Raw genomic sequence first — 11,549 nt, forward strand, 5'->3', positions numbered from 1 at the left:
GTATTTAATGTTTACGTGTATGCCATGCAGGAAACTAAGCGAGGCATCTCCATCACCTTCCTGACCAGGTATAGGTCAGGTGGCACGCCCTTGCACCAGCATCGGACGTGTGCTCCAGAGGCTTTGCGGGCCGTCGCTCGGAGGGACCAGGGCCAGCCGCAGCCCTAAGTTGTTCCCGGCTCTACTGTGTTGCCCGTCGCTGCTCGCCAGTGGGTTTCTGACCGCAACAATTCATTGGGGTACGGCTTGGAATAGCCGATTGTTCTCCTCTTTGGCACGATGCCGAACTGGTCTCTCAAGATCGTACCGATTTGTTCCACGGTATGAGCTGCAGGGGCTGAGCTTTCATGACTCGTTCCGGTGGCGTATTTAGCTAGCCACGCCTGTTTATCGGCGTCCGCTCCAGAAATCCCTCCTGCTGCTCCAGAAATCCCTCCTGCTGCAATCTGGTTCGTGCGCGCCAAGTTATTGCAGTCCGGCACGTACGTGCACACGTATCCATGTGGGATTTCTTTAGGCGGTTCATGCAGGAACTGGTAATCACCAGGATCGCCTCCAATCTTGTAGACGACGTATGCCGGTGAACCCGGTGGCTCTGGAGCTGCAAGCGAGAATGGCAGCTGCGGTCTGGTCTGGAACGGTATTTCTCCCTGGTGAGTCCCTAGGGCAGGTCCTGACGGAGAGTACTGATGCTTCATGATTTCCTGAACCACACGAACCGCAATACGCTCGAAAGCGTTCACCAAGCTCTCAGAATGACGGTGTAAAGAATGAGCCACCATGTAATTAACTTCCTGGCGCAGAGCTCTGGTGCGTTCCTCCAAAGGGAGAGACAGATCTACTTCATCGAGAGCGCCTTCGGGTGAGAACCCTTTCCACCTAATGCCATGTTTACGGGTCCTCTCGAAAGAGCCGATGAGATCGGCTTCGAAGACAGCTTTAATCTCATCATACTTCTTCTTGTGCTCCTCAGTCAGCTCTTCGTACGTGATTGGTGCTTCCGCCATCTCAGCTGCAGATGTTGACGCAATTGCTGTAGAATGTCCCACCGGGCGTGCCAGAATGTGTTGCCTGCCAAAACCCACAGGCGAGCAGCGACGAGCAACACGAAGAGCCGGGAGGCTCCCAGAACTGCTGGTGGGCCCTGGTCCCTCGGGCAACGGCCCGCAAAACTCCGGCACACGTCCTGGCTGTTGCAAGGGCGTGCCACCTGACCTATACCTGGTCAGGAAGGTGATGGATTGCTTCGACTAGTTTCCTGCATGGCAGACACGTAAACATTAAATCCGAGCCTCGATCGGCTCTCTGGTTATCCTGTGAATCGGCTCAAGGAGCCGATCCACCCATGGTTCATATTGGATCTACGATAACATGGTGGTCCTGCTTGATCAATATTAAGTTAAAACGATCTACGACGATCTAGGGTTTTCACCGCATAACTGGAACGTCCTACGCGTAGTTGAGCCTGACAGATACGAAAGATAATGGAAAACTAGTCCTAGAAAAGGCCTAAAAACCAACATGGAGTTGATTCCCGGAACGACTCCTCTTGGATCGGTAAACCATACCTTACGCACTACTGGATCATTCAACCCGTTTGCAAGGCCTAACCATACGGATATCAAACTAATCCTTGGAGAACAAGGAACAACCATAACAGATCAGATCTACTGAATAAAGACTAAGCAAGATGCTGCCCTTACACCTAAGATAGGTGCAAGGGCAGCTAGATATCTAGGGATAGCATAACTAAGCAAATACATCAAGAAAGCATCGATGCTAGCCCCAAAACACCTATGATAACAGCGCTACTCGCCATCAACAAGGCTTCAGTACGAGCAACACACAAAACAACGAATAAACAGATACTGCTCAGATCGCAAGATGCGATCTGGGCAGCATGGCGCTTACGCAGAAGAAACCCTCGAAACAAGGGGTGGCGATGCGCCTAGATTGGTTTGTTGTGAACGTGATCGTCCTCCTTTCTCAATAACCCTAGGTACATATTTATAGTCCGTGGACTTTCTATCTTGGGAATAAACCTAACTGTGTACGAACTAAACTCTATCTCTTAATTCTAACAAAATCTACCATAATGTACAAATACACGGGCAATCTAGCCCAAACTCTCGTACGAGGCCGATTCAGAAATATTTTACGTGCATATCCTCTGAGCCCATCTCAATTACGGCCCATCTCCTGATTTGGTTAAAATCGGGCGATAACAGCAAGCAACCACCGTAACCAGGTCACCTCAGCAATCAACAAAGCCATAGTCCGCAGCTCAGCCTCAACACTCGAACGAGAAACTGCTACTTGTTTCTTCGTCTTCCAAGCAACAAGCGAACCACCAAGAAACACACAGTAAGCAGAAAGTGAACGACGATCCGTAGGATCACTCGCCCACGTAGCATCCGAGTAGCACTGGAGCTGGAGAGAGCTAGAACGAGGAAAGAAAAAGCGATGAGTGATCGTGCCACGAAGGTAACGAAGAACACGGAGGAGATGACTGTAGTGAACAGTGGTAGGAGCTGAGACAAACTGACTCAGAATATGAACAGGATAAGAAATATCAGGACGAGTGACAGCAAGATAAACAAGACTCCCAACAAGATGGCGATAACGTGTGGGATCAGGAGGAGGATCACCATCAGTAGGACGAAGCTTAACATTAAGCTCCATAGGAGTATCAACCGTGTGCTCATCCCCAAGAGCAGCACGAGCAAGAAGATCCTGAATGTACTTCTCCTGAGAGATAGAAAAGCCATCAAAAGTGGAGGAAACCTCAATCCCAAGAAAATAGCGAAGAGGACCAAGATCAGTCATGAGAAACTGATCACGAAGACGAGCCTTTACAAAGGCAATATACTCAGGATCATCACCAGTAATGATCATATCATCAACATAGAGAAGGAGAAGGGACAACAGGGGGTGCATCCGGAAAAAGAAGAAAAGAAATATCATCCACCGGGTAAGTACCCGAGGTGGGGCGAGGATAGAAGGGACGCGTCTCATCAAACGTGACGTCACGAGAGATGCGCATCCGACGACCAACGGGGTCCCAACAGCGATAGCCCTTATGCTCATCACTGTATCCGAGAAAAACACACTCAACAGACTGAGCGGTCAGTTTGGTGCGTTCGCGAGGAGGCAGAAGGACATAGGAGACGCAACCAAATGAACGGAGAGTCGAGTAGTCTGGAGAAGCACCAGAGAGACGCTCGAGAGGAATGCCACCCTGTAGAGCAGTGGAAGGCTGAATGTTAATGAGGTGGGCCGACGTAGCAACAGCCTCATCCCAGAAATGTGGCGGAAGAGAAGAAGCAATCATCATAGCACGGGTGGTCTCAAGAAGATGACGATGCTTACGCTCGGCAACGCCATTTTGAGCATGCGCGCCGGGACAAGAAAACTGAGCGAGGGTACCCTCCTCAGCAAGGACACCACGAAGGTGCTGGGAGATATACTCACCAGCAGAATCAGCACGCAACACGTGAATGGGTGAGGAATACTGAGTGCGGACCATGGCCGCAAAACGCTGATAAATAGAGAGCACCTCACTGCGAGAGTGCATGAAAAACACCCAGGTGTACCGTGAAAAATCATCAATGAATAAGATATAGTATCGATGGCCCCCTTTCGAAGCAAAGGGAGCCGGACCCCAAACATCTGAATGGACTAAATCGAACGGTCGCTGAGAAACAGACACACTAATAGGATAGGGAAGATGAATCTGTTTGCCTAACCTACAGCCCTGACAGTGTAATGACCCATCTCCAGAGACAGACCCCAGAAGGCCACGATGAACCAAAGACGACAGGCGAGAGTCACAAAGGTGACCAAGACGATGATGCCACTGCTGAAAAGAGTCGGTGACAGAGGCAACAACCGGAGGAGAACTGGCAGATGGAGTGGCAGCGGAAGGAACACGAAGCCAGTCTAACTCCCAAAGCCCCGGAGACTTAAGGCTACGAGGGCCAGCTCCAACCAGGGCCTGTGTGCGACGATCCTGAACCGCACAAGACTCAGCGTCAAGAATGACACGACAACCAGAATCGGTGAGCTGGGTAGCAGAGAAAAGGTTCATCTGAAGGCGAGGAACATGAGAAACATCAGGGACAGAGAAAGAGGGAGTAGAAAGGGTGCCTCTACTAGAAACAGGAATAGAGGTACCATCAGCCGTGACAACACGGACAGGAGAAATAAGAGATCGAAGAGCAGACAGAATAGAAGACTCAGAGGTCATATGAAAGGAAGCTCCAGAATCCAGATACCACGGGGACGTACCTGACTGTGTAGAAAGTGGTGGTCGCGCAGTGCCAGAAGAGCCAGTCACAGAACCAGCAGCGCCCGGCGAGGAAGAGTCTGTAGTAGCGAGCAGACCACGAAGACCCCTGAGAATGTCCTGATCCGAGAGTGCAACTGCAGAAGATCCTGAAGAGCCAGCCTGCTGACGATCCTGGAACTGCTGACGTGGCGGGATCCCGCGTCCAGCAGGTGGAGGAAGTGTGGCCAACCTTGCCACAGTAGGTGCAATGAGGACGAGGGCGGAGACTCGGACCGCGAGGCTGCTGACGTAAACTGGAATCCCAAGCATCAAGCAGGCGGTGAAGCTGCGCTATCTCATGCGCAGAGAGGGGCGCGACTGAAAAGGTCGACGTACAATCAGGTGCCGACGAGGAGCTATCACCCACACGCACAAAGGCCACCAAAGGGGGCGACGGAGAGCAACACGCCGATGAAGAAAGAGTCGGCAAAGCGCGGTCATAACCACGTGAAGGGGCCGCGAAAGTCGATGTAGAGCGGCAGGCCGACATAGACAAAGTCGGCGAAGCGCGGGCAGAGCCGCGTGAAGAGGCCGCGAAAGTCGATGTAGAGCGGCAGGCCGACATAGACGAAGTCGGCGAAGCGCGGGCAAAGCCGCGTGAAGAGGCCGCAAAAGTCGATGTAGAGCGGCAGGCCGACATAGACGAAGTCGGCGAAGCGCGGGCAGAGCCGCGTGAAGAGGCCGCAAAAGTCGATGTAGAGCGGCAGGCCGAGGGAGACAAAATCGGCGAACCACGGCCAGAGCCGCGGGAAGAGGCCGCGAAAGTCGATATAGAGCGGCGAGCCGACGTAGACGGAGTCGGTAAAGCGCGGGCAGAGCCGCGTAAAGAAGCCGCAAACGGCGACGAAGAATGGCTAGCAGTCATGCACGGAGGCAGCGGACAAATACCAAGAACCGAAGGTGAGCCCAGAGATAAGACGGGGTCACCGGAACAAGACATCGGGTAACAACAGACGACGACAGTTTTTTTTTCTTTTTTTTTTACCTCAGACGTAACTAGACAAGAAATGGGAAACGGGAGCACGGATTGGAAGCAGGGGAGAGGCCACGCGCGGATCGCAGCCACACGCGGATCGAGCAGAGCTGGCAGAACCGGCCACACGCGGATCGATGGGAGCGGATCCTGACGGGGCGGATCGGAGCAGAGCAGGGCCACGCGCGGGCCGATCCAATCGGCAGAAATCGGCCGGGGCGGAAGCAGAAATCGGCCGGGGCGGGCGGAAGCAGAAATCGGCCGGGCGGGCACGGCCGGGAAGAGCTCGGGCGGGGCGATTCCGCTCACGGCCGGGAAGAGATCAGGCGGGGCGGGCACGCACGCTCGGGAAGAAGACCTGGGACGGAGACGGCCACGGAGACGGCCGGACGGAGAGCGGCGGCCGGCGGCAGCGGACGAAGAACGGCAACTACGGCCGGGGCAACGTACAGACTAGGACCAAGTTTTGCTCTGATACCATGTTAGACAATATGCTTAATGTATTACCAGGGGCCAAAGGCCACAATATTTAGTACATGTACATGTGCAAATATGCAGGAAGCCCCCTAACATATGGGAAACTACAATATACAGATATATACTCTAACAGTGATATCATGAAACATGCTAAACGGTCCTGATCTATATCTAATTTTGTTTCGATAAACTAATTGATTTTGAGTAGATTAACACTTCCATTGTTTTCATAAACTAATTGATTTTGAGTAGATTAACGCTTCCATTTTTGACTAGCTTGTGTAAGGAAAGATAACGTACCAGTCGGTGTCGGCTCCATCCACATCTACTCGATTTTTTCTTCTATCTGCCAGAAGAGCATGCTGGCGGTATTAGCAATGCAAGCTCCTTAAATTCTCTTCAGTTACTAAGTCTCTGTCGCTGCTGTTTTCTGCCACTTTGTTCGGCACGGCTCCGGGTTCTCTCATCTTATCCCCGCTCTTCCTCCGACGCGGATACGGCCAGAGAACCCTCCTCCACATCCGATGCTGCTCAAACAGAAGGAACAACCGAGCCAGGGACAGGGGATGAGAAGAAAGGAAATAGCAGCACACTACAGGAATCGCACGAGGTGCCGACGGCCGTGTCATACGCCGACGGCCAAACATCGGGGCCGTCGGCGTACGGGCCGGCTAGCCCAGCTCCTCGGCTCACCCCTCGGCGTAGTGAAGCTGTCGGCGTAGCCAGGCATAGGCCGACGGTGGCACTCGGCGTATGCCTGCCCCTCGGCGTATCCCTGCGTAGACAGCCCAGCCCAACCGTGCCCTAACGTCCCTCTAACGACGTCAAGCCTACGCCGAGGGCCACCGTCGGTGTAGCGCATGTCCATTTTTTTTCTTCTCCTCCTGCCAGATGATGTCACACTCGAAGTCTATGCCGAGGGCCACCGTCGGCATAACCACGCTGTTTTTCTTTTTCCCGCCCGATTTCCTGCCAAACTTTCCCACTCTTTCTCTCCCGCCCTTTTTCTCTTCTGCCAAGTTTTTCCCGTCGTTTCTCTCCCGCGTAGTGCATCACCAAAAAGGAAAAAGTCCATTGCTAACCCTAACCCTAACCCTAGGGGTAGATTTGCATGGTCCCCGCCGTAGGGTTTATTTTTTATTTTTTCCTCTCTTATATTACTTTATATTATGTTTGTATTATTTATGTACTAGTATGAATTATGTAAAAAATGGTTCTATTTTTTAAGAATTGGTAGATGGCATATGTAGGTCCCACGAGTGACGCTCTTCGCAGACGGGTCAACCGGAGCCACTAGGCCCAACATTTGCTATTGATGTACATATGGGTAGATGTGCGGGGTCCCCGCCCTACGGTTTCCCTAACCCTAACTCTAACCCTAGCTCTAACCCTAACCCTAACTCTAACCCTAACCCTAACCCTAGGGTTTCCACATACATTGCTAACCCTAACTCTAACCCTAACCCTAACCCTAGGGGTAGATCTGCGGGGTCCCCGCCCTAGGGTTTCCCAAGATACAGATCATCGGAGCGTCGGAATTGTTGGAAAACTTGCATCTGCCCCTAACATATATGTACAAGTGTGATGTAAGGTTTGGCTAACCTTGCATGTACCCGGCGTTGACGATTTCCGCATACATGGGCTAGCACTTGGTGAAATGCGGGATCTGTATGTGGAAACTCCCGCCACGGCTCAAACAAAGCCTATTTTATGGTAAAGTATGGCCAACCTATGGTTTCCATGTACATATGTCCTAAACAAACCAATGCAAGTAAAAAAGTCCATTGGTAAACCCTCACACGGAGAAAGCTATAGGGGTAGATCTGCGGGGTCCCCGCCCTAGGGTTTTTCAAGATACAGACCATCGGATCGTCGGAATCGCCGGAAAACTTGGATATGCCCATAACATATGTGTACAAGTGTGATGTAAGGTTTGGCTAACCTTGGATGTACCCGTTGTTGACGATTTCCGCATACATGGGCTAACACTTGGTAAAATCCAGGATCTGTATGTGGAAACTCCCGCCACGGCTCAAATGGAGCCTATTTTATGGTAAAGTATGCCCAACCTATGGTTTCCATGTACATATGTCCTAAATAAACCAAAACAAGTAAAAAATTACATTGGTAAACTCTCGCACGGAGAAAGCTATAGGGGTAGATCTACGGGGTCCCCGCCCTAGGGTTTCCCAAGATACAGATCACCGGAGCGTCAGAATTGTTGGAAAACTTGCATCTGCCCCTAACATATATGTACAAGTGTGATGTAAGGTTTGGCTAACCTTGCATGTACCCGGCATTGACGATTTCCGCATACATGGGCTAGCACTTGGTAAAATCCAGGATATGTATGTGGAAACTCCCGCCACGGCTCAAACAGAGCCTATTTTATGTTAAAGTATGCCCAACCTATGGTTTCCATGTACACATGTCCTAAACAAACCAAAGCAAGTAAAAAAGTCCATTGGTAAACCCTCACACGGAGAAAGCTATAGGGGTAGATCTGCGGGGTCCCCGCCCTAGGGTTTTTCAAGATACAGACCATCGGAGCGTCGGAATCGCTGGAAAACTTGCATATGCCCATAACATATGTGTACAAGTGTGATGTAAGGTTTGGCTAACCTTGGATGTACCCGTTGTTGATGATTTCCGCATACATGGGCTAACACTTGGTAAAATCCAGGATCTGTATGTGGAAACTCTCGCCACGGCTCAAATGGAGCCTATTTTATGGTAAAGTATGCCCAACCTATGGTTTCCATGTACATATGTCCTAAATAAACCAAAACAAGTAAAAAATTACATTGGTAAACTCTCGCACGGAGAAAGCTATAGGGGTAGATCTGGGGGGTCCCCGCCCTAGGGTTTCCCAAGATACAGATCACCGGAGCGTCAGAATTGTTGGAAAACTTGCATCTGCCCCTAACATATATGTACAAGTGTGATGTAAGGTTTGGCTAACCTTGCATGTACCCGGCATTGACGATTTCCGCATACATGGGCTAGCACTTGGTAAAATCCAGGATATGTATGTGGAAACTCCCGCCACGGCTCAAACAGAGCCTATTTTATGTTAAAGTATGCCCAACCTATGGTTTCCATGTACACATGTCCTAAACAAACCAAAGCAAGTAAAAAAGTCCATTGGTAAACCCTCACACGGAGAAAGCTATAGGGGTAGATCTGCGGGGTCCCCGCCCTAGGGTTTTTCAAGATACAGACCATCGGAGCGTCGGAATCGCTGGAAAACTTGCATATGCCCATAACATATGTGTACAAGTGTGATGTAAGGTTTGGCTAACCTTGGATGTACCCGTTGTTGATGATTTCCGCATACATGGGCTAACACTTGGTAAAATCCAGGATCTGTATGTGGAAACTCTCGCCACGGCTCAAATGGAGCCTATTTTATGGTAAAGTATGCCCAACCTATGGTTTCCATGTACATATGTCCTAAATAAACCAAAACAAGTAAAAAATTACATTGGTAAACTCTCGCACGGAGAAAGCTATAGGGGTAGATCTACGGGGTCCCCGCCCTAGGGTTTCCCAAGATACAGATCACCGGAGCGTCAGAATTGTTGGAAAACTTGCATCTGCCCCTAACATATATGTACAAGTGTGACGCGTCATTTTATGTGCTAAATGTTTTCCGTTTCGCGCGTTGGCGGACGGGTGCACGCGCGCGCCCGGTACGGCCGTACCGCATGTCCCGGCGGCCCCGTTTTGCACAGTTGGCAAAGCAAACGGAGCCAAAAATTCGAGCGGAGCCGCATGGTGTCATTTAATGTGTCCTGGTAACCACTGCAAAAGACGGAACTGGGATACGGCAATTATCTTGGAAAACCCTTCACGAACAGGGCTATCTCGTCCGGAGTTCTATGGCTTTTAAGGGAAATGAGTAGGAAACAGCCCGTTTCACCACATAGTTTGTCGGAACGAGGCCATATTTGGCACGTGCGTGGGCCTTAGGATGGGAAGCAAGGCCCCGGTCGCGGATTTCCGATCCGAACCACGGGCGACGGTTTTTCCATTTTCGGGGTGCCGGAAGGGCTTTTTTTTGTGAAGCAGCTACATGGTGCGCATTTCAGTATCGCGCGGGACCTCTGCGCAGCGGTAGGATACCTCCTACGCACCACCTATCACATTCCATATGTGCGCGGAAGCCATCTGGGAATCCCACCCGCTTCCTACGGTGCCCCGCCGAATCCGCTGGAAACTGACCGGATTTGAACTGGGGCGACACTTTCCTTCGCTCAATAAATGGAGGGAAAAATGTTTTTAGCTCAAGGACGTGTCATTTTATGTGCTAAATGTTTTCCGTTTCGCGCGTTGGCGGACGGGTGCACGCGCCCGGTACGGACATACCGCATGTCCCGGCGGCCCCGTTTTGCACAGTTGGAAAAGCAAACGGAGCCAAAAATTCGAGCGGAGCCGCGTGGCGTCATTTTATGTGTCCTAGTAACCACTGCAAAAGACGGAACTGGGATACGGCAATTATCTTGGAAAACCCTTCACGAACAGGGCTATCTCGTCCGGAGTTCTATGGCTTTTAGGGGAAATGAGTAGGAAACGGCCCGTTTCACCACATAGTTTGTCGGAACGAGGCCATATTTGGCACGTGCGTGGGCCTTAGGATGGGAAGCAAGGCCCCGGTCGGGGATTTCCGATCCGAAGCACGGGCGACGGTTTTTCCATTTTCGGGGTGCCGGAAGGGCTTTTTTTTGTGAAGCAGCTACATGGTGCGCATTTCAGTATCGCGCGGGACCTCTGCGCAGCAGTAGGATACCTCCTACGCACCACCTATCACATGCCATATGCGCGCGGAAGCCATCTGGGAATCCCACCTGCTTCCTGCGGTGCCCCGCCGAATCCGCTGGAAACTGACCGGATTTGAACTGGGGCGACACTTTCCTTCACTCAATAAATGGAGGGGAAAATGTTTTTAGCTCTAGGACGCGTCATTTTATGTGCTAAATGTTTTCCGTTTCGCGCGTTGGCGGACGGGTGCACGCGCGCGCCCGGTACGGCCATACCGCATGTCCCGGCGGCCCCGTTTTGCACAATTGGCAAAGCAAACGGAGCCAAAAATTCGAGCGGAGCCGCGTGGCGTCATTTTATGTGTCCTAGTAACCACTGCAAAAGACGGAACTGGGATATGGCAATTATCTTGGAAAACCCTTCACGAACAGGGCTATCTCGTCCGGAGTTCTATGGCTTTTAGGGGAAATGAGTAGGAAACGGCCCGTTTCACCACATAGTTTGTCGGAACGAGGCCATATTTGGCACGTGCGTGGGCCTTAGGATGGGAAGCAAGGCCCCGGTCGCGGATTTCCAATCCGAACCACGGGCGACGGTTTTTCCATTTTCGGGGTGCCGGAAGGGCTTTTTTTTGTGAAGCAGCTACATGGTGCGCATTTCAGTATCGCGCGGGACCTCCGCGCAGCGGTAGGATACCTCCTACGCACCACCTATCACATACCATATGCGCGCGGAATCCATCTGGGAATCCCACCCGCTTCCTGCGGTGCCCCGCCGAATCCGCTGGAAACTGACCGGATTTGAACTGGGGCGACACTTTCCTTCGCTCAATAAATGGAGGGAAAAATGTTTTTAGCTCTAGGACGTGTCATTTTATGTGCTAAATGTTTTCCGTTTCGCGCGTTAGCGGACGGGTGCACGCGCGCGCCCGGTATGGTCATACCGCATGTCCCGGCGGCCCCGTTTTGCACAGTTGGCAAAGCAAACGGAGCCAAAAATTCGAGCGGAGCC

The 11,549-nt window shown here is 51.5% G+C and overlaps 1 long non-coding RNA gene across 1 annotated transcript in view; it reads left to right on the top strand.

Moving 5' to 3' along the window:
- Positions 1-11,549, top strand: part of LOC139831048 (uncharacterized) — a 71,482-nt gene that overhangs the window by 49,163 nt on the left and 10,770 nt on the right. The window lies entirely within an intron of this gene.

This window comes from Lolium perenne, chromosome 5 (assembly GCF_019359855.2).
Source record: "Lolium perenne isolate Kyuss_39 chromosome 5, Kyuss_2.0, whole genome shotgun sequence".
Classification (NCBI taxonomy): Eukaryota; Viridiplantae; Streptophyta; class Magnoliopsida; order Poales; family Poaceae; genus Lolium; species Lolium perenne.